The sequence below is a fragment of the Stenella coeruleoalba genome (genome assembly GCF_951394435.1).
Source record: "Stenella coeruleoalba genome assembly, chromosome: 7".
NCBI lineage: Eukaryota > Metazoa > Chordata > Mammalia > Artiodactyla > Delphinidae > Stenella > Stenella coeruleoalba.
Genome location: NC_137153.1, coordinates 69952109 through 69976626, shown reverse-complemented (window position 1 = coordinate 69976626; position 24518 = coordinate 69952109). Strand labels below are relative to the sequence as shown.

At 40.2% G+C, this 24518-nt stretch overlaps 1 long non-coding RNA gene across 4 annotated transcripts in view; it reads right to left on the bottom strand.

Moving 5' to 3' along the window:
• The window catches only part of LOC307188547, a 114189-nt gene that overhangs the window by 58616 nt on the left and 31055 nt on the right, over positions 1–24518 (bottom strand). For all 4 annotated transcript variants that reach the window (XR_013828983.1, XR_013828984.1, XR_013828985.1 and 1 more), the window contains exons 2-3: positions 21563–21739; positions 20582–20739 (exon numbers count right to left, since the gene is read on the bottom strand). This is a non-coding gene — a long non-coding RNA (uncharacterized lncRNA). The remainder of the gene's footprint in view (positions 1–20581; positions 20740–21562; positions 21740–24518) is intronic.

Below are 24518 nucleotides of genomic sequence, written 5' to 3'. Positions count from 1 at the left end.
CTATGAGCTCAATGTTAATGAATCAACAAAATACATTAAATAAGGTGTATTTAAGCAGAAACTTAAAAAATAAAGCCAGGTATACAGCAAAGTGTATTGATCAATTGATGAAAAGGTTTTGACCAGAGAATTACAGGAACCTAACCCTGTACTTCCCCCAGGAGCAACAGTTCAATATTCACAGGGACTTTACAGAACATAACTACCGCGAATAATGAGATTTGACTGTATCTATTTTAACAGTTACTTATATCACTATGAACTCGTGGATATTTATATTATCGTATGGGTTACAATCTGGCACTATCATTATCTATTTTATTGCTCAAAATATTCCATCCTTAGCCATTTTGGGAAAGTAACTTCAGAGTGAAAAAGTCTAATAGTGACTCTCTTGGCCAGACAATCAAGATCAACAGCACCAACAGGAATACATATCAACATCATGAATGCTGTGATTTGATGTACTGAGAAGGATGAGGAACCATTTCTGCAGCATTTTTGATGGGGACCTCAGTCCAATCATGAGAAGACTCCAGACAGGCCTGAATCGAGCGGCATGCAGCAATATGATCAATATTCTTTGGGGGGTGTCCAAGTCACAAAAGACAAGGAAAGACTGAGGAACTGTTATAGAGTACAGGAGACCAGACAGAAATAACTAAATGCAGTGTGGAATCTTAAATCAGATCTTGGGAACAACCACAACAGCAAAAAGATATTAGTTGGACACGTCAAAGTGAAGTTCAAATGCAGTCTTTAGTTCATGGTACTATGCCAATGTTAATTTCCTGGTTATGATAATTATACTACAGTATGTATGATGCTAACATTGGGGTATGCTGAGACAGGGACATATAGAAATTCTCAGTACTATTCTTGCAATTTTTCTGTAAGTCTAAAAGTAATTTGAAAGTTGACCATTGGATGGTCTTGCATACCCCTGGGTGCAGAAGTTGGAGAGTTGCGGGCAACTTCATTTCAGAGACTGTGGAGACAGGAAAGTGCTCAATTTTCCAGAGAGTCTTTCTACATTCAAAAACCTTTAGGGAATAGTGGAGAAAATAAATACTTTCTACTTTCAGATATTATAGAAGGTTTGGTTGTTCAAAGACAGGAGACTTCTCTTCTAGCTGTTGACCTTGGGCAAGCCATACACATAGTTTCTTTATCCATAAAATAAAAGGGCTAAAATGAATAATCTTACCTTATATCTGTTATATAATGAAATCTTATTATTCTAAATTAACCTTGTTATGCAGCATTTGAAATCATGTACTGTAAGAATATCCTTTTAGGATGCTTATTTATTCTACTTTCTTAGTAATAAGCAGTAGTAGTGACATCTCACAGGAACTCCAGGAATCAAATGGCAATAGTTTGAAGAAATTCTGCAGCAGTGCCCCCTGAAGCTCATTTATAAATGGATATAGTTTACATACTCACAAACAATATAAATATATCTAAAGAATCAAGAATTATGCAGCCCTCTAAAATGTGTAAGTCACGAGACCATTATATGGAAAAGCAGATCATAAATGTGTATAATCATTTCAGATAACATTTTCCAACACAAATATTTTTAGATGGAGATAAGGTAGAACTTCTAATTATAGTCTGAAAGAGTATTATTTTAGAAGACATAAATCACTGACAGAAGGAAATACACATTATATACTGATAAAACATAACATTTGGAACAATAAAATATTTATTACATTTAATCTACTCTCTATTATAAGGGAAATCATAATGTTGTCAGATGTTGCCAAGTTGGCTGAGAACTTAGATTTCCTGGCCATTTCATAATTAATACCATTGGGGAAATATTAGGAGACTGGATTGAGAAGGAAGCAATGGATTTGATATTCATGAGTGTGTAATGGTCACTCTTCCAGGGCAACAGAAGAAGGGAGTGAAGGGAGTAGGGGAATGTGAACCCTTTGTGGGTTAATGAGATGATTTCTCCTCCAGACAAGTTCATCAGTTCACTTAGGACAGTTAAAGAAGAAATGAGAAATGAAGAAAATGACAAGTTCAGTTTATGGCATCTCATATGGGTAATAATTCCCTGACCCATTTTATGGAGGACAAAAAAGGTGCTGTTAAGAAATTTATGTATTTTTAACCATCATTAATACACATTAAATTATTTTTCTCAAAGATAATAACTCTTTAAAAAATTAATCCTCTAATCACTAGTAAATTTAATTAAAACAATGAAATCTAGTATTAATGAAGTAGAATGGTGACCAGAATAGTGTATCATTAATACTGTGGGCTCCTCTCTGCTTGAGTTTTCATCCTTACTTACTTTGGTCAAATAATTTCATTCTCTGAGCCTTATTTCCTCATTTAACATGAGAACAATAGGTCATACTTCACAGGGTTATAATGAAGATTAAATGTAATAATGTACATAAAATGCTTGGCATAGAGCTAGTACACAGTATAAATATAAGCTATTATTATAATGTAACTTTTTAGCAGAGAAATTGTATGCAGGTATCTGTATAATTAGCATATAGATGAAGGAGACAGGAAAGAAATACAGCAAAGTATTAACAGTGGTTATCCTGTGTGGTAAGATTATGGGTGATTATATTTTGCTTTATTAGTGTTATTTTGCCAAACTTCCTACAGTGGACAAGTACTTCTTCTATAATCAGGAAATGCATGTTGTTTTAAAAACCAAGTAAGGTGAACAAGAACTGTAAATTCACATATACTTTCCTTTATGTCCTTCTTTCTTTGCAATAATACATTATCTAGTCATTTCTGACCCAGGAACAAAGTAGGCTACAGACAGCTCACTTCTACTTGATCAAAGTTAGGCTGGGATATAAGGAATCTTCAAGAACGGAACGAAATGATAAAAATCGATGGGGGAGGGTGGAGAGCTCCCGGGAGCACGGAACTTGAAGAAATAGATACAGGAGAGGACACGCTAAGAGAGGGAACACTGCGCAGATTCTCACAGGTCAGAGAGGCTGCCAACAGAAAGTCAGAAGAAAGAAAAGACCAGATATTTTAGTGTGGAGAATCTTATGCAAGAACCATCCATAGGAAGTTTTTTAAAAAATCTATTGTATATCTAAAAAAGAAAATTAGAGTCTCCTGTGGTGAATGAACCTTGCCATGCCACTGAGTAACCATTCTCGGTGGCTCTTTTCCAATCGTGCTCACAGGTTGATGATTATTTGTATTTCATTTCAAAACTTTGTGAAGAAACTTCTGACAGTAATAAGGATCCAAACAACCAACAGATTAGATGAGGAGCTTTCTATTTGCCCTTTCTACTCCTAATTAAACGTCCAGTTTATTCTTCATGACTGCTATTCCCAGTTTTGTAGACAACTGCAAAACTCACTCCTTGTGGTACAAACTGGCAATGACCTCACGTAACTGGGTGTGACCAGAGTAGCAAGGTAGACTAGAAAGTAACCTCCACTGCCTTATCTTGGGTTATGTATTTCCTTTACCAAAACATGATGCTACTGACCTACCACTCGTCACTGGGATGTATTTTCCAGTGAGACTAAGATATTTATGCTTACCCAACCATACATGCTACTACTCAATCTTTCCCAGGGACCAATCTGCCCCTGGTGAAAGGTTCAGCCTGTGGCCACAGGAGAGAATCAAGAATGACAATGAAACTAGGGATCGAATCCATGACTTGGTTTCATTGACTCTATGAACTAGATGGCTGCCCATCAGTCAGAAAGGGTATGGGTTAGGGTGAGACAAAGGATAATTCCACCAACTCATTATAAATGGCTAGAGGCTATTCACTGGTAAATTACTAAATGAATGACTAAGGGTTGCTAAGTGTGTTATTAATAAACTAAACTTAGTATATTGCCAAAATTTACTATGAATTTATTCTACATTCTCTTAAGATGGCTTAGTGCCAGGCAACACTTACCAATGTTAAAAACAAACCAACCAACCAAAAAACCCTCCCACCAGGCATACCCCACAAAGAAACAATTTCTGTAAATTTTTAGAAAGGATATTTAGGGAGGACCCTCACCACTGTAGATTTGAGCTGGTGAGGTTTTTAATTACTGTTAATTTTCCTTTTTAATTATAAATGCTCTTAGTTTAGCATCTTCATTATAAATTTAGTTTGTCGTGGGTTGTTTAATAATAACAACTACTGTTCGAGTGTTTTTTTTAGCCCAGGCCCTATGCTGAGATTTTACATACTCATTTATTGCTCTTAAGACCACTTTGAGGCAGGTAATAGTATTGTACTCATTTTACAAATGATGAAACTAAGGCACAGAGAGGTTAGATAACTTGCCTGACATCACACAGCTGGAAACCACAGAGACAGAATTTGAACTCAAGGATCTCTACTCTAGATTGGGGGTCAGCAAACTTTTTCTGTAAAGGGTCAGTTGGTAAGTATCTTAGGATTTGTAGGCCATATGGTCTGTACTCAGCTGTGCTATTGTAGCCCCGAAGCAGCCACAGACACTAGGTAAACAAATGGGCATGGCTGTGTTGCAGAAAAACTTTATTTATAGTAACAGGTAGCATGCAGGATTTGGCCTACGGGCCATAGTTTGTTGACCCTTGCTTTAAAGCCCTCACTGTTAACCACTATACCGTTAACATATGCCTTCTGAGCTTCCATTGAAGCACATATGAGATTAGGAGACTAAAATATTCTAATAGCTATACTGACACACTCAGAGACATTGCAATTCAAATATTAATCATTCACGCCCTTATTGATAAAGATGTAAGATATATGCTTGTACATTCATTGGAGAGGTGAGAAAATTTTGTTTGCTTTTTTTTAAATTGCAACATATGATCAAGATGAGCATAATAAGATTATTTGATTAAGTCCATGGTCTAGGTTGTAAAGATCTATGACATAAAAATCTATACATAAGCTCATCATTCGATTTTAAAGTAAACATATGATCCACATATTTTGAACCCAATTGCTTTATATATTCTAGCGGAGTACAGGAAGTAGGGAGGGCAAAGGACCTTCTGAGCTACCTATAATGGCTACAGTCCAACAATGTTTGAGAGTCAGCACTCTAAAGGACTGAGCTAGGGAAGCTTCTGAGTCCCGAATACATCTGGGAGGAGATCCCAAATGGGAACAGTAAGGCATGAGGGCATTTCGTTCCATTCAGCAGCAGTCTAACTCAGTGGTTCCTGTGAACCACTGAACTGAACTGTGTCCCCCCCCAAATTCATATGCTCCAACGTGACTATATTTGGAGACAGAGCCTTTAAGGAGGTAGTAAAGTTAAACGAGGTCATAAAGGTGGGGCACTAATCTGATAGACCTGGTATCCTTCTAAGAGTCACCAGAGTTCGCCCTCTCTGCATGTGACAAAGAAAAGGCCACACACAGTGAGAAGGCAGCTGTCTGTAAGTCAGGAAGAGGGCTCTCATCAGAAACCAATCCTGCTGGCCCCTTGATCATGGATTTCGAGCCTCCAGGACTGTGAGAAAAGAAGTGTTCATTGTTTAAGCCACCCGGTCTGCGGTTTTTCATTATGGCGGCCCAAGCAGACTCATATAGTTCCCAACCTTATAATGTGAAAAAAGCATATTAACTTCCGCAAGGTATTAATTGGTTGAATATTCACTATCTGTTGACTGAGGTTATATATAAATACATATATACACACAATTTGATATGATGAGTTCAGTAGTGCCTGTTACTAATCATAACAGTATATAAAAGTCTTCGGGAAAAAAGTTGTATATACATTTGGGAGATGTTATTTTATTCAGTCTGCAGCTATGTTTTCATAGTCAACCCTCTACAATCAGAAACCCTGTTGACCCCCTGGCACCTTTGGTCTTTGGGGTAGGAATCACCTATTCCCAGACCCTTTTAAGTCTGGCTAAATTTGCACTACCCTTGACTCAGTCTCACTCCCTCACAGGCCCTCTGACTGAGGGCACGGCACACACAGAATGACATGTGTCAGTTACAGTTTGAGAAAATGATCTAGTTGCAGGGATCCCAAGAGCCAGGTCAGATTTTAGGCCAGGGAAGAATCATGGCAGCAATCGGATTGAAAGCTGACCTGTTGCTATGTAACTCACCACATCAGTGTTATCTGCCTGAAGCTCAGTGAGAAACTCCATCATCTTCACCTTACATCTCTTTCTCTATCCCTTGTGGCATTTATCATTGTAAGACCTTAATTAATATTGTTAAACAGTAGAAGGGTCTAGACCAAGGGTTTCCGAACCTGGCTTATCATCAGTATTACCCAAGGAGATTTTAAAACTATGGGTACCCAACCCCATCCTGAGCATCTCTGAGGGGTGAGGATCTGAGGACCTCAAGTTTACTATCCTCCCCCTGGCAACTCTGCTGCAGCTATCTTTTTTTTTTTTTTGCAGCACGCGGGCCTCTCACTGTCGTGGCCTCTCCCGTTGCGGAGCACAGGCTCCAGACGCGCAGGCTCAGCGGCCATGGCTCACGGGCCCAGCCGCTCTGCGGCCTGTGGGATCTTCCCGGACTGGGGCACAAACCCGTGTCCCCTGCATCGGCAGGCGGACTCTCAACCACTGCGCCCCCAGGGAAGCCTATGCTGCAGCTATCTTGGCACCATTTCTCAGATTTGCATTCAACAGCTGCATTAAATAAATAGAACCAACAGCCTCAATTAATGGCCACCCATATCCTTGCCCTTTGCCCTGTAACTCTGCAATACGCTGTCACTCTGAGCTTGCCCAAGTGACTTGTTCTGACCAACAGAATCTTAGGAAACTGGATGCAAGCAAGTGTTTTAGCAACTTAACGCATGGAAAAGTGTTTACTTTCATGTTTCTTTCTTCTCTTCAACTCCTGTCACCACAATGAAAATATCCTAGGCTAGCCTGCTGGAAGGATATGAGAAGCACATGGAATAAAGCTGAGTCATCCCAGCCAAGGCTAGGCTAGACCTGACATACCACAGCCTGCTCATCACTGCAGATGCATAAGTAAGCCCAGCCAAGATCAATCATGACCAGCCCAGATCACCAGAATCACCCAGTGAACTGTAGACATGGGGGAAATAATAAATGGCTATTACTTATTATTAACCACTAAGGACTGGAGTGGTGTGTTCCACAACGCAGCTGCATTGCACCAGCAATCAGGGGGACAGAGCATCTAAACTAAAGGCTGGGCATTGATAGTGCCAGAGAATCTTGCAGAACTTTTTCATTTATTCTGTAGGATGGTACTAAAAAGAAAGGGGTTTTTCCAAGATCAGGTGTCTGGGAAATGCTAAGTTAAAGTTTAGTTCAGCTGGTTTCTTTGCTGCAGAATTACAAAGCCTTTCATATGAGTCATGATAAATCTTCCAAAGAAAGAGCTTATAAGCAATGTTTCCCAAACTTACTTGACCAAAGAACTTCCCCTGTCCCCCATCCCCACACTGAGCGTCATACAAAATGAATATCCCATAAAACATACTCGGGATATGATTTAAGAGGAATTGGTCTTTGTCTTGCTTCAGTGATGTTTCAGAGAGTAGAACTGCACTTAAGGCATGACAGTTACATGGAGCAGGATGGGAACTATGCAATATTACTCAGCCATAAAAAGAAACGAAATTGAGCTATTTGTAATGAGGTGGATGGACCTAGAGTCTGTCATACAGAGTGAAGTAAGTCAGAAAGAGAATGACAAATACCGTACGCTAACACATATATATGGAATTTAAGGGGAAAAAAATGTCATGAAGAATCTAGGGGTAAGACAGGAATAAAGACACAGACCTGGGCTTCCCTGGTGGCGCAGCGGTTGAGAGTCCGCCTGCCAATGCAGGGGACACAGGTTCATGCCCCGGTCTGGGAAGATCCCACATGCTGCGGAGCGGCTGGGCCCATGAGCCATGGCCGCTGAGCCTGCGCGTCTGGAGCCTGTGCTCTGTAACGGGAGAGGCCACAACAGTGAGAGGCCCGCATACCGCAAAAAAAAAAAAAAAAAAAAAGACACAGACCTACTAGAGAATGGACTTGAGGATATGGGGAGGGGGAAGGGTAAGCTGTGACAAAGCGAGAGAGTGGCATGGACATATATACACTACCAAATGTAAAATAGATAGCTAGCGGGAAGCAGCCGCATAGCACAGGGAGATCAGCTTGGTGCTTTGTGACAGCCTGGAGGGGTGGGATAGGGAGGGTGGGAGGGAGGGAGACGCAAGAGGGAAGAGATATGGGGACATATGTATATGTATAACTGATTCACTTTGTTATAAAGCAGAAACTAACACACCATTGTAAAGCAATTATACTCCAAGAAAGATGTAAAAAAAAAAAAAGATTTAAAAAAAATAGAAAAATAAAAAAAATAAATTCAAGCAAGGGCTTGTCAACCATAAGAGTTATCCAGAGATGGACCTGCCTGCCTTATGAAGCAATGGCTCAAAACCCCAGGACTGAAAGCATTCAAAGAGAGGCAAACGAGCGTTAGTAAACTTTTGTGACTACTAATTACCTTTATTAAGATTCTTATTCAATAACATGCTAAAATAACATGCTAAAAAATTCAGATTACTTCTTTTAGTTAAAAGTAGTAAGATAGTTCATTTTATGTGTCAACTTGGCTAGGCTATGATGCCCAGTTGTTTGGTCAAACACTGGCCTAGGTGTTGCTGAGAAGGCATTTTGCAGATGTGATGAACATCTACAATAAGCAGTCTTTAAGTAAAGCAGATTACCCTCCGCCATGTGAGTGGGTCTCATTCAATCAGTGGAGGGCCTTAAGAGCAAAGACTGAAGTTTCCCATAAAAGAGAAATTCTGCTTCAAGACTGCAACATAGAAACCCTGTCTGAGTTTCCAGCCTGCGGGTCTGCCCTGCTGATTTTGGATTTGCAAACCCCATAATCACATGAGTCAATGCCTTAGAATCAATCAATCTCTCTTCTCTCTCTCCTCTCTTTTCTCTCTCTCCTCTCTCCTCTTATCTTTGTCTCTCTCTCTCCCCTTCTGTTTCTTTGGAGAACCCTGACTAAATACAAGCAGGTAGCAAACATCATTTATATTTTGTCACAATCCTAGATTAAAAATAGCCTCTAAAAGTTCTACTCTGACTGCTTCTTAACACTTGCCTTGGGCAAATCAAAGTGTTAGGTTTCCCAGATTTCTCTCTTGGTTCTTCTGAGGACTCTGGGTAGTCAGCTGAGAACTAGACTCACAATTGCATTCTAGTGATAGCCAGGAGGTGACATTTCTAATAGTCCCTTTTATAGGGGCAGATTTTATGAGTCACCTTGGGTGGCACAGTCATTTTGCAGCTGTGTAGTGTTTGTGAGGAACTGACAGTCCCTTTTGAGCCACAGTGACCCAACCTGGCAGGGCCCCAGCACCTATTTATGGCCTGAAATACAGGGGAAGAGGTCACAGGAGATGGTTCTCTCTTCTGGAATTGAGTCAGACAGATGGTAACTCTCCAAGTCAGAGTAAACACAAAGTCTGATTTACTGCATCATGTTCTCTGAATGACTTCCTGGGAGCCTAACTGAACTACTACAAATCCTGGGTTGATATCTAACACTTAGTCGTTTAGAAAAAGAAAGAAAAGAACTGGAGGAGGTCAATAAAAGACAGGACTTTAAAATGGGAGAAATAAGTAAGAAAGAGACCAAGTGTAGTCCAGTGACTGTCGGGACACAGAGCTGGAACGACCACCCTGTGAGGTTAGGTGCCCTGTTCAAATATTCATCATAAGACTTCCCACACTGTAGCAAGAGCCAGCCATAACTGCTCCTTGAGGACAAATCCTTTTGCCAATCCATCTTGTATTTCCTGTACCTAGTTCACTTCCTGGTACATAGCAGGAACTTAAAAAATACTCACTGAGTAAACGAGCTAGTAGAGACATAAAGCACTTCACATCCACAGAGCTGGAGCATCCAGGATTATTTCTCATCCCATCACTATGCTTAGCAGCCCAGCATGATCCGACACCTGAGAATATTTCTTTCTAAGCTAGCCCTGATACATATGTGCAGTTGTTGAGTACTTGAAATCTCTAGCGCTAGTCCTTTTACTTTGTGTATTGTGTCATTTTGCTAGGGGTGCCATCACAAAGCACTACAGACCAGGTAACTTAACCAACAGAGATGTATTTCCTCATAGTCCTGGAGGCTAAAAGTCTGAGATCAAGGTGCTGGCAGGGTTGATTTCTTCTGAGGCCTCTCAGGCTTACGAGAAATGGCTGTCTTCTCCCTGTGTCTTCACATGGTTTCTCCTCTGGGCCTGTCTGCTTCCTAATCTTCTCTTCTTATAAGGATACCAGTCATGTTGCTTTAGGGCCCAACCCAATAAGCAAATTTAACTTAATTACCTCTTTAAAGACCCTATCTCCAAATATAGTTACATTCTGAGGTACTGGGGGTTAGGACTTCAACATAGGAATTTGGGGGGGACACAAATACAGGTTTACCTCAGAGATATTATGGGTTTGGTTCCAGACCACAACAATAAAGCAAATATCCCAACAAAGTGGGTCACACGAATTTTTTGGTTTTCCAGTGCTTATAAAAGTTATGTTTACACTATAGTATATTCAGTGTGCAATATGTCTAAAAACTGTAATGTACTATAAAAAGAAACGAAATTGAGCTATTTGTAATGAGGTGGATAGACCTAGAGTCTGTCATACACAGTGAAGTAAGTCAGAAAGAAAAAGACAAATACAGTATGCTAACACATATATATGGAATTTAAGAAAAAAAAAATGTCATGAAGAACCTAGGGGTAAGGCAGGAATAAAGACACAGACCTCCTAGAGAACGGACTTGAGGTTATGGGGAGGGGGAAGGGTGAGCTGTGACGGGGCGAGAGAGAGTCATGGACATATACACACTAACAAACGTAGTAAGGTAGATAGCTAGTGGGAAGCAGCCGCATGGCACAGGGATATTGGCTCGGTGCTTTGTGACAGCCTGGAGGGGTGGGATAGGGAGGGTGGGAGGGAGGGAGACGCAAGAGGGAAGAGATATGGGAACATATGTATATGTATAACTGATTCACTTTGTTATAAAGCAGAAACTAACACACCATTGTAAAGTAATTATACCCCAATAAAGATGTTAAAAAAAAAAAACTGTAATGTACTTATCTTAATTTAAAAATATTTTCTTGCTAAAAACTGCTAACCATCATATGAGCCTTCAGCAAGTCCTAATCTTTTTGCTGGTGGAGGGTCTTGCCTCGATGCTGATGGCTGCTGACTGGTCAGGGTGATGGATGCTGAAGGTTGGGATGGCTGTGGCAATTTCTTAAAATAAGACAACAATGAAGTTTGCTGCATGGACTGACTCATTGTTTCATGAAAGGTCTCGCTGCAGCACGCAAGGCTGTTTGACAGCATTTTACCCACAGGAGAACTTCTTTCAAAACTGGAGTCAATCCTCTCAAAACTTGCCACTGCTTTATCAACTAAGTTTATGTAATATTCTAAATCCTTTGTTGTAAGCTGGGAAGAAGTGAGAGAGTGGCATGGACATATACACACTACCAAATGCAAAAGAGATAGCTAGTGGGAAGCAGCCGCATAGCACAGGGAGATCAGCTCCATGCTTTGTGACCACCTATGGGGTGAGATAGGGAGGGTGGGAGGGAGACGCAAGAGGGAGGGGATATGGGGATATATGTATACGTATAGCTGATTCACTTTGTTATACAGCAGAAGCTGACACAACATTGTAAAGCAATTATACTCCAATAAAGATGTTAAAGATAAATAAATAAATAAATCATTTGTTGTCATTACAACAATCTTCATAACATCTTCACCAGGAGTAGATTCCATCTCAAGAAACCACTTTTTTGTTCATCATTAAGAAGCAACTCTTCATCCATTAAAGTTTAACCATGAGATTGCAGCAATTCAGCCACATCTTCAGGCTCCACTTCTAGTTCTCTTGCTGTTTCCACTCTATCTGCAGCTACTTCCTCCACTGAAGTCTCAAACCCCTCCAAGTCATCCATGAAGGTTAAAATCAACTTCTCCCAAACTCCTGTTAATGTTGATATTTGGACCTCTTCCCATGAATCACAAATGTTCTTAATGGTATCTAGAATGGTGTATCCTTTCCAGAAGGTTTTCAGTTGAGTTTGCCCAGATCCATCAGAGGAATCACTATCTATGGCAACCATAGCCTTACGAAATATATTTCTTAAATAAGAAGACTTGAAAGTCTAAAAAATTACTCCTCGATGATTAGGCTACAGAATAAATGTTGTGCTAGCAGGCATGAAAACAACACTAATCTTGTTGTATATCTCCATCAGAGCTCGTGGATGAGCAGGTGCACTGTCAATGAGCAGTAATATTTTGAAAGGAATCTTCTTTTTCTGAGCAGTAGGTCTCAAGAGTGGGCTTAAACCATGTTGTAAACAGAGGTGCTGTCTACCAGGTTTTGTTGTTCCATTTACAGGGCACAGGCAGAGTAGATTCAGCATAATTTTTAAGGGTCATAGGATTTTTTGAATGATAAATGAGCATTGGCTTCAACTTCAAGTCACCAGCTGCATCAGCCCCTAACAAGAGAGTCAGTCTGTCCTTGAAACTTTGAAGCCAGGCATTGACTTCTCCTCTCTAGCTATGAAAGTCCTAGATGGCATCTTCTTCCATCTAGGCTGTTTCATCTAGAAAATCTATTGTTTAGTGTAGTCACCTTCATGAATTATCTTAGCTAGATCTTCTGGATGACTTCCTGCAGCTTCTAAGACATCAGCACTTGCTGCTTCACCTGGCACTTTTATGTTATGGAAATGGCTTCTTTCCTTAAACTGGTTTGATCTTCTAGTCAGATCACTGAAGTTGTCTTCATATCAGCAATAAGGCTGTTTCACTTTTTTTTTTTTAAATCATTTATGTCTTCACTGGAGTAGCACTTTTAACTTCCTTCAAGAACTTTTCCTTTGCATTCACAGCATGGCTAACTTTTTGCCACAAGAGGGCAAGACTTCAGCCTATCTCAACTTTCCACATGCTTTTCTCACTAAGCTTAATCATCTCTAACTTTTGAGTTAAAGTGAGAGACATGAGACTCTTTCTTACACTTGAGCACTTACAGGCCATTGTAGTGTTAGTAATTGGCTTAATTTCAACATTGTTGTGTCTCTGAAAATAGGGAGGCATGAGGAGAGAGGAGAGATGGGAGAATACCAGTCGATGGAACAGTCAGAACACTCACAATATTTATCAGTTTAATTCCCTGTCTAGATGAACATGGCTCATGGCACCCCAAAACAATTACAACTGTAACATTTAAGGTCACTGATCATAGATCATCATAACAAATATAATAATAATGAAACAGTTTGAAATATTACAAGAATTACCAGAATGTGACACAGAGACATGAAGTGAGCAAATGTTGTTGGAAAAATGGTGTTTACAAACTTAATCATTACAGTGTTGCCACAAACCTTCAATATGTAAAAATGCAGTATCTGCAAAGTGCAACAAAGCAAGGTATGCTTGTATATATGTGTACACACATATGCAAACACACAAGATATACATAATATATATGCAAATATTTTCATTGCTTTAAGGTCAGGAAGGAAGGGTCTCTCCATCCATTATATCTTAGTACCATCTCTCTCATTGCACAGACACCTCATTAAGTGTGAAGGGAGATGAACTGCATGGTATGCTCTCTGTATCTTTCCTCTAACTGATCATTAAATCATTAAACCTTCAGACTAATCAGTTTCTTTTTCATTTATCTCACTTTTTATGTTCCCTTTTATAATTCTTGAAAGCTGAAGGAAATAGGAACACAAGAGTCTCGAAGTGACCCACAGTGAAGTCACTAGATACTGAGCTTCCTGAGAACTGTCTGACCTTGTGTCTGTGTGTCACAGCATATAACACACTACCTACCGTATAATAGGTGTTCTAAAAATATATGGTTAAAATGATGTTTGTAGGAAAAAGGACCTCTTGCTAGGTTCCTGTTTTCAAGTTCCAGAGTCACACTTGCCCCCTAAGCAGTATTCCCACATGCTGACTCATGCTGAGCCCATTGCATCTTACTTTTTTTTTTTTTTTTTTTTTTTGCGGTATGCAGGCCTCTCACTGTTGTGGCCTCTCCCGTTGCAGAGCACAGGCTCCGGACGCGCAGGCTCAGCGGCCATGGCTCACAGACCCAGCCACTCCGCAGCATGTGGGATCTTCCCGGACCGGGGCACGAACCCGTGTCCCCTGCATCGGCAGGCGGACTCTCAACCGCTGCGCCACCAGGGAAGCCCTGCATCTTACTTTTTAAAAAACATATTTATGTAGAGTCACTTATTTCCCATAGTTTCAGCAGACTTGTGCTGGCAGCTGTTAAAGTTAAAAGAGGGGCTAGAAGACTTTAGAATTTTATCTACACATAAACAAAAACCAAATGGCATCAACCTCAGACAGTCAGCATTGTCCATTCAGAGATGAACCACACTGACACAGAGACCAGCAGCCAGCCATGGAGCCCATTTGGCTTCCAGTTGCTAGGGCAATGTGGTCGACAGGTGCCCCTGACCTTGCCTTTGCCCTGGCCCACGAGGCGGCATTAAGAGGCAAGTGTGGGCACTTGGTTAGTCTCTAGAGTCCTCCTTGTCTAACACCAGACACTCCTACAATGGGGCAGTAGTCCATCGATAAAGAAGACCTGACTGCTGAAAATCCTGGAAACGTCACATCTAACACTCTGTATCTTGGACCTGTAGCTGGTTATGTGACTCCGATCCCTGAATGAACGATTCTGATCTGGTTAACCTCCTATCTTCTGGCTCTGGATTCAGTCTGTATATACTCTAGGTCCTGTTATTGTTATCTATCTGGGAAAGGGTGAGGAAGTAAGTAATAACTACCACAACACAATGTCCAATCATTAAGTTTCTGACCTGTTAATTCAGAACAGAATGTCAAGAAAACAGAAAACTAAACTCCGCATTCTCCATGTTGAGACTGAGGAGTCCTGATTGATAGATATGTGGATGGGCCGCAATTTAGCTTCTTGAGAAATTTCATCATCAGCTGTAAAATCAGCAATAACCTAATGATTCTGTGCTGCCACTGAACGCCAATGGCCAGGTCCTGGAAGGCCACCTCCCAGCACTCACTGACATTGCCCTATAGCTCCACATCACTAGATGGGGGTTAAAAGTGTGCTGCACAGGGAGATCAACTCAATGCTTTGTGACCACCTAGAGGGGTGGGATAGGGAGGGTGGGAGGGAGGCTCAAGAGGGAGGGGATATGGGGATATATGTATATGTATAGCTGATTCACTCTGTTGTACAGTAGAAACTTACACACCATTGTAAAGCAATTATACTCCAATAAAGTTGTGAAAAAAAAGAAATAAATGAACAATAAATGCTTAAAAAAGAAGCATGCTGCACTAGACACTGAACACCAGGTCATGAGGACCAAAATCCAAAACTCAGCTCTGTAGTATCTACGTTCTCTAAGCAAGTTAGTAGGCCTGCTTTTTCAGTTTCTTTACAAAATCAGATTACAGGCACCTAACCCCTAAACGAAGTGCTGTGAGGATTCAATTAGATAAGGAATCATTCTGTCAATTAGCCAACAAATATTTACTGAAGGCACACTAGTTGCCAGACACTGCTCTAGGAACTGGGGATATAGCTGTGAACCAACTCTAGTGGGGATTATGTTTTAGTGGAGGGAGTTGAACCAAAAAAATCAATGAGCAAATAAATGATCAGGGCAAGGAGAGACACAGAGGAATACAGCATAGGGTGGGAGGCTCTTATTTTAGATAGAGTGGTCAGGGCAGGCTTCTCCAACGACAGGACATATGCACAGCACTCTGAATGAAGTGAGGGACCTGGACATGCACACATCAGGGGAAAAAACAGGCCTACCCGCTGCACGCTCCACCACCACCACCCCCGCAAGGGTACAGCAAGGGCAGAAGGCTCGAAGCAGGACCGTGCTTAGCATGTCGAAAGACGCATTTGGAGGCCAGCGTAAGTGAAGAGGGTGAGCAAGGGGGAGATGTTAGAAGATGAGGTCAAGAAGGTGCCCTTACACCAGGTAGGGCCTTGTATCCAGTCAATGAACATTTGTATTTTATTCTCTCATAGGAAGCAGTTGGATGATTTGAGCAGAAGAGTGATATGAGTCTATCTGTATGTGGCTGCTGTGTTGAAAAAGCCCAACAGACAAGACTGGAAGAAGGGAGACTGGTTAGGAGACCATGGCAGTGTCTAGATGAATAAGAGTGGAGGCCTGGGCTAGACTGACAGCAGTGGAAGTAGGAGAAGTAGAATCGGGATATATTTTTTATATCCACTAGGCTTTGCTAATAGATTAGATGTGGGTAGTAGATAAAGCACTTGATACATAGTGTTGTTATTCAGTACCTGTTGATTTGGGGGTACTACACGGAGGCATCCTCCTCAAGAACACAGATTTAAAAGAATAAGACTATACCCAGGCATAAACTCTAAAATCAGGACATAATGGCTCATAACCAAGATCTGCAGTGCCACCTTAACAAGACAGCCCAGGACCACTGCCAGCAAGATAAGACCAGACCTCAAAGATTTTAATATAGCTAAAGAGGGATGTATCAGCCAAATGGGGTTTTTTATATATGAAAACATATACAAAAAGAGAATTATAGAGGCAGAAGCCGACTATACCTTTCCAAACGTCATCCAGAGTATGGGGAGGCTTTGCCAAGCAATGTCAATTATTACGGTCCCATTGGCAAGGCCACCTCTAGTGTAGGGATTGATACAGGGAATTGCAGCCAATGGTCTTCGAGTATCCTCGACTTTTGGCAAGATAAGCCTCACTGTGGAGATGGACGCTGATTTGTTGGTAAGTATGGCAGGCAGCAAAAAGGGAAATCTGGCCATTGCAATCACAATAGGGTCCAGAGAAAGGCTACTAACAGGAGAGGAGGCACTAAGACAAAAGGCAGACAAGTCAGGAACTCATTGTTCCTTGGCCCAGGTGGAAGAACTATGGTCAAACATAAGTTTTCTCTTCTATTGTACCCCTGATCTCTACTACCACCTTTAAATTAAAGGGCAATGAGATTGGTATGCATAGACATGCTTGGATAAAAGAGCACTGTGATAAATTTTTTCTACCTTGGTGCTAAGTAGTGAAGAACCTGATGGATTGTTTTCAACAGCTGAAATATCAACACTAAATTTTGTGAGCTCTTGCATAATTCAGTTTAAAAGAAAATTGTTCTTTGGAAATGGTATCCTACTGACTGACCCTAAAAAATATGTATTGTTTATTAATGCATGAGATTTATCAGGTTTCAGAAGACCAACCATTCCACATAAATGGATGTTTCACAGGACTGATTGCAATCTGCAGACACACCAATATTTTAAGTACGTTGACAACAATAAATCTAAAATAGATTACATTCTTTTCAGTGCCCTCTTAAACAGAGGGCACTGAAGATATTTCATCCTTTTTTTAATGAATCAGACTCATTATTAGGAACATGAGTAACCATGATGCCCTCTGGAACCACTCACCTCCACAGAGCAACATGTTCCTGAACTAAATGGTCCCTTTTAACAATAAAATGTTACAGTAGTTCTTCTTTGATCCCTCCCTATCAAGGGATTACTTTCTCTTTTGGCTGCTGCTGGTATATCTGACTTTTGCAGAGCGCTATGGACTGAATTTTGTCCCCCTAAAATTCACATGTTGAAATCCTAACTCCCAATGGTATGGTGATGGTATTTGAACATGGGGCCTTTGAGAGGTAAGTAGGTTTAGATGAAGTCATGAGGATGGGGCCCTCATGATGGGATTAGTGCCCTTAAAAGAAAAGACACCAGGGAGTTTGCTCTTTCTCCTCACACACGTGCTCTGAGGAAAGGCCACGTGAGAAGCTGACTGTCTGCAAGCCAGGAAGAGGACTAGGAAAAATAGGACTGCACCTTCACCTTGTTCTTCCAAGCTTCCAGAACTGGGAGAAATAAGTGTCTTGTTTAAGCCTCCCCATCTATGGTATTTTATTATGGCAGTTCGAACTGACTACAACACAGGGCAACCACATTTCCATTTCCGAGTCACTACTTCTAATCTGCTATGAACCACTTGCCCAAATTTTGCTTAAAACAGAAGTTTGAATGTGATCCATGGAGGCTATTTCATTTATTTTGACTGCCTCAAGTTTCTTCATTATCCACTTTCAAATTCCAAGTTAAATCTTGGCATTCAGAAGTTCAGTATTTACATTTATATTCTAGGCTTCTAAAAGCTGAAAACTGGTTAATAAATTTAAAAATCTGTACAGACCATAATTTGTTTGTTTGTTTTAAGGAAGGGAGAAAGTGTCCAACTGTCTCTCAGGTCTGAGTTAAGAGAAGATTCTTAAAGTCCTCTTAAGTTCAGAGTAAGCGCTCTTTTTGAGAAATCATGATGATATTTTTTCTGACTTTTAGCATTTTTGGTGTGATGGCTGAAAGATTCGGCAAGGGTGGGAGCGAGGTGGAGGAACAAATATAAAATGTGTATGCTGGAATTTATTTTGTCTTCGAGGATATAGTTAAGATGGTATTTTTAGACATTTGGGAGTTTGGGAGTATTGGGGGCAAGGGAGGACTGTTGCTAATGAAACTTCTGGAATAGTAAAAGTAATTAGTATGCAGTTCATGTCAAACATATTATTACTGTGGTTGGGTGACAAGATAAGCATAAACTGCAAAAGACTATTATTCTGAGAGTAAATAATGTGACTTCTGACCAGTTTTAGCATTTGTTCTGGATAGGGGAAGCTATTAGCTTGCAGTAGGTGTCAGGGGAGGCTCCCTTGAGCTGGTTTTTTCCCCCTGATTTTTAGTAGGTGGCTTAATAATGATTGGTGAAGATGCTTAACAGAATGGAGTCAAGGAATACCTGATGAGGACCCTGCTTGGGAGATAAAATTTTAAGATTGTCAATTGCTAATAAGGCCCCAGAGAGGAAAAAAATGTACTTTGCAAATAATGACTTGTTATTTCATGTACATTTTATGCTGTGTATATATTATAAGGACTCCAGGATACAAGAGAGGGAAGGAGGTAGAGTTTAGTTATAATAGGAACATTTATTTCAACTTCCACCTTTGGAGCAGAGCCAAGCGCATCGTGTGAGCAATATGTACAATGAATGCAAATATTCTATAAGTCAGTTTTAGGAGCGGCAATTGAAAAATGAAAAATAAAAAAGCAAGAAAGAAAATTATGTGATTCTCCCTTGCCTGTTTTATAAGGACAAGGTCCTATGTAGAAGTACCATTAGGTGCCTACGATCTCTCCCCCAGCAAATTTTCTAACCTGGCCAAGCACAATAGCTTAGACATAGTGGGGCAGCTCAAATGTTTGTGCAAGAAATAGCTACATTTGTAAGAGTTTACTAAGCACTTTCACCTAAATTATTACAACAGTCTCCTACGAGATTGCAATACTCTTAATAATTTCTAGATAAGGAAGGTGAAACTCAAGAAGTTAAATGCTTTCCCCAAGATCAAATAGCCAAGGAAGATCCAAGAGGGGTCTCCAAGTTAGATCTGACTCCAAATTCAATGCTCTTTCCACTGACTGCCCAGAAACAATATACACCAAACTAGAGGAATGTTCATCCCCCAGCACTGGGCTTGACCACAGCCTGGCAACACGATAAAAATGAGCTCCAGAGTAACAATCCACATACAAATAATTGGTTTCACACAACACCTTCTATCTCCCAACTTACTTCAAGTACTTCAAATGCCTCAGTCCACCCAAAAGTAGAGTCACATCCTGGCTTAGAAAGAGCATTTCATCATGCACCCATCATGAACGCTTATTCACTGGAAAACTACGTATTTGCTCAAGAGTTCTTTGACTACCACTCATCGCTCAGTTTTCAATTGGTTGTCTGTTGGTAGCACCTGAAATGACAGAACTTGTTTGCAGTGAATGACAGGGTTACTTCCAGTGAAGCTCAAGTTTATGAACTAGTAAGACCAAAGGTGTAAAGTGAGATTGAAAATGCCATCACAGGGACTCCCCTGGTGACACAGTGGATAAGAATCCACCTGCCAATGAAGGGGACACAGGTTCGATCCCTGGTCCAGGAAGATCCCACATGCCACAGAGCAACTAAGCCAGTGCGCCACAACTACCGAGCCTGAGCTCTAGAGCCCGCGAGCCACAACTCCTGAAGCCCGCGTGCATAGAGCCCATACTCCACAACAAGAGAAGCCACCGCAATGAGAAGCCCGTGCACCACAATGAAAAGTAGCCCCCGCTCGCTGCAACTAGAGAAAGCCCATGCGCAGCAACAAAGACCTGACGCAGCCAAAAATAAATAAAATTAAATCTTAAAAAAAAGAGAAAATGCCGTCACATTGGTTTTAAAGGTTTTTCAAAGTTTAAAGATTTTTCAAAGCATGCACAAGAATCACCAAGTTACTCATATATGTCATTAGTTTGAATGGAAAATAATTTCAAAAGCTACTTTTCCATGCAGATTTTGATCTAGAGTTTTGTTTTCCAGAAACTTATTTCAGCTCCACCTGGAGAGTTTTCTATTCTATTCTACCACACAACCTGACTTACCTCCACCAAAAGGTCCTGAGGATTCCAGGGGTGTCTCCCTTCCTTGAGTTGCTTTGGCCTTCTTGTATAAATCCATCAAGGCTGACACTTAACACATGGTCATCTGTCATTTCTTCATATACAGATGTCATTTGTTCCTTGTCAAGACTATACCTTTCCTGTGGATAAGTACTGCGTATTACACGTTTCGTACTGTAACAAAACCCTATAGACAGATAAAGTAACTGCACTAGGTCTTTAAAATAGGGAATATTATTATATGGTGGGAATTTGGAGGTAAATTTAGAGGTATCACTGATTACACAGTGATAGAAGGGTTGAGAAGCCAAAAAGAGTAAGGCAACCCACAGATTAGCAACTGTAGGAATACTCTATCGTTTTTAGGGGTGGGGGAAACAATGGGAGGAGATATGTTACCACAACCCAGAAGCCAGAGCCTTTCAGTAAGAGCTAGACCATGAAGGAGACCCAGCTACTGTCAGAGACACCAAAGGAAGCAAAAATAGAGGTAAGAATACCCTGACATCTCTGCCCTACTCTCACCCTCCAATTTTCTACCAGGGCCTTCTTTGGGTACACCTACTTGGAAGCCAAAGAGTCAGAGAGCCTGTATTGTGACACAAATCAGAATGAGAAAAGGGACCCGAGAGTAAACAAAGAGCTTACAGAAACAGCGATTAATAAATTCTTACTGGTAGATATAGAAATCAATTAATCCATAAGCAATCATTGTATATTACAATTCAAGTTGCCCTTTAAAAATGATTAGTAAAAAAGACTGTAGGATGAGAGATTGTGTAGAATAGGCTTTTGCTTCTAGTAATGGAAGACCAGCAGATCTGGACCAATCTTCTTTCTGAGGATAACTAATGTACACACACATATTCATAATACACATATATTTATTCTGCTTGAAAGCATTGGACAGTTAATGAGATAGTAAAGATCTAATGTTTGGGTTTTTCCTCTGACGGAACTTACCAATTCAGGAAGGGGCAGCCAAAGGGCTACGCAGCACTTTTAGCAGTTTCATGGAGATAAAATCACAAATGTTGTAGTCTTGGACTTGGTAAGAGAGCCTAGGTCACCCTAACAGAGTGACCCAAAGGAGACTGGTTCTTGCAGCCGTTTCAGCTCAGCTTTGAATCATCTTCGTCCCTGCAATTGGATTAAGATGATTCCAGATTCAAGAGCTGCCAGGCATGTAGCAGAAGAAAACATAAATCTTCCCTACAGAAAGAAATTATCCTACACATCAAATTATTTCTACAAATAATTTTTCAATACAGTTTCTGAAACCCAAAGAAATAGTAGCAAGAAGACAAGAAAAAGAGACATAGAGCCAACAGACAATGGAAATAGACCCACAGTGGATCCAGGTATTAGATTTATCAGGCATGAACTTTAAAATAACTATGGTTGCTAAATGTTGATAATTGTTGAAACTGGGTAATGGATTCTTGTGAGTTCTCATACATTTTCCTCTACTTCAGTACAGACTGTGAATTTTTCATGACAAAAAGAAAAAAGTCTATGAATCAATCCAAAGAGAATCTTAGTTGGCTCTTTTGATATCACCACATCAATAACACATTGAATACCATTGTCTAGGGAAACATCACATCATCTTTCTGACATTCATCAAAGTATGGTATGTCATGAATAGCAACAAAATATAGAAAGCATAAAAACAAAACTATGCTTACTCTTCTAAGGAGTTAAAAGACCAGATTATGAATTCAGCACAGAATAGAATTTATTTTTAAAGGACATTTCAAATTGAAAAAGAACTAAGTAGAAATTCTAGAATCAAAAAATACAATAACCAAAATTAAGACCTCAATGGATCAGTTTAGAGCAATTTATACAGAATAGAAAAAAGACTTAATGAACTAAAATTAGTGAATAAAGTAAGAAAAAAATACTTAACATACAGAGACAAAAAGTTGGAAAATATTTTTTAAAGAGGGTAGAAAAAATAGTGAGAAACTCCAACATACTTCCAGAATCCTAGAGAGAAAGGAAAGAAAAAAATGAGTCCAAAATAACACTTTAAGAAATAGTGGCTGAGGGCTTCCCTGGTGGCGCAGTGGTTGAGAGTCCACCTGCCAATGCAGGGGACACGGGTTCATGCCCCGGTCCGGGAAGATCCCACATGCCGCGGAGCAGCTGGGCCCGTGAGCCATGGCTGCTGAGCCTGCGCATCCGGAGCCTGTGCTCCGCAACGGGAGAGGCCACAACAGTGAGAGGCCCGCGTACCTCAAAAAAAAAAAAAGAAAAAAAAATAGTGGCTGAGAATTTTCCAAAATGATGAAAAACAATAAACTGTGGATTCAAGAAGTCCTGTGAACTCCAAATAGGATAAATAAGGAAGTCCTCGCCTAGGACTTTACTAGGCAAATCACAGTAAAACTGCTGAAAGCCAAAAACAAAGAGAAATTTTAAATGCAGTTAACATACAAAGAAAATTGCTTTTAAAGAAGCAACGAGACCAACAGCCATCTTCCCAAAACGTGAAAATGAATGCCGAATGAAATTGCTTCAAAGTAGTTGCTTTTTGAGAGGCACAAGGAGTGACTGGGAAGAGACATGAGGAGGACCTAAGGGCTGCTCTCAATATTTTACTTCTTGACTTTGGTGTGCTTACATGGATATTTACTTCATGAGTAACCATTGAGCTATATATTTATGTTTTGTGTACTTTTCTGTATGTTTGTAATAGTTCATAATATGTTTAAAAAACAGACTGTAGTAAAAAGAATTCTAATTATTAAATAATCATGCAATAACTGTCATGCTGTGCTTAGCTCTATTTGAAAGCCAACTTTCTTGTACAATAAAATTTTAGGCTACAGAAGGAAAATCCTGAATATCTGAGATAAAAAAGTTTTAGGAGGCCCAGGTAGGTAACTAAAACCAGCCGATCCTCTTCTTCCTTATTTGTGATCCTGAAGAAGCCTGATTCTAATGACCAAATAAATATGCTAATCACAAATAGCCGTGACAATAATGTTAAATACGCTTTCAAAGTGCTTCGTTGAAATCTTTGAAAGCCATTTGCCTCCAAATATATACTGTATTTAACTATACACCATCTGCTATTATTATTTGTTTGTCCAATTTTACATTACAAAATTTAATAAATAAAGGGGCAAGACTAGGTCTTTTACAATTATTTCATCATTAATTGCACTATCTTTGATAGCTGACTTCTCTCTAGAATAAAATATGTATACGCTATCAAAATTATAGGATAGAAATGGATTGATGCCATTCATTCTCGAGTAAGCTGCATCCATGCTGCTTGTCATACTCCCCAGCATTGCCATGAAAACACAAAAAGCTAATTGCATAGAGTAAGAGTTTTAATTGACGAGAACCTGACCATTACAGAAATTTCTACTTCCAGAAGCATCCCAGCTGACATTGTTATAGAGTAACATAACTGAAGAGAGTGGGACTAATTGGAACAATTAATTAAAAATACATAATTAGCTTCCACGGCAGAGATATTTTTTTAGTTCTTACCCTCATCACTTGAGGCCTGGGAGGATTTTATAGAGTCTTATCACATGGGGGTTGTCTGTGCTGATAATTAACAAGGAGAGACTGGGAAAGAGGGGGAGAACTCACAGGCCAACCAGGTGATGGAGTCTGGCCCTTTTCCTCTGGGATGAGCCAGGAACAGAGCAAAGGCCAGGAGCCTGAATGACAACACAGGATGGGGTCTAAACGAGAGCCCCAGAAACTGAGAGGTTTAATTCTCTTGCCAGTTCCTCTGTCGGTATAGAAGTAAGGTAACTACTTACTAACTTGTCTACTTCCTAAGAATGTGGAGAAGACTCAGCAATGACTTCAGTATTGTCAGGGAAGAACACTGCCCCTTTGCAATCGACCATCACTGCCACCCAGCCTGAGGTTGGGGGACTTCAAGGTT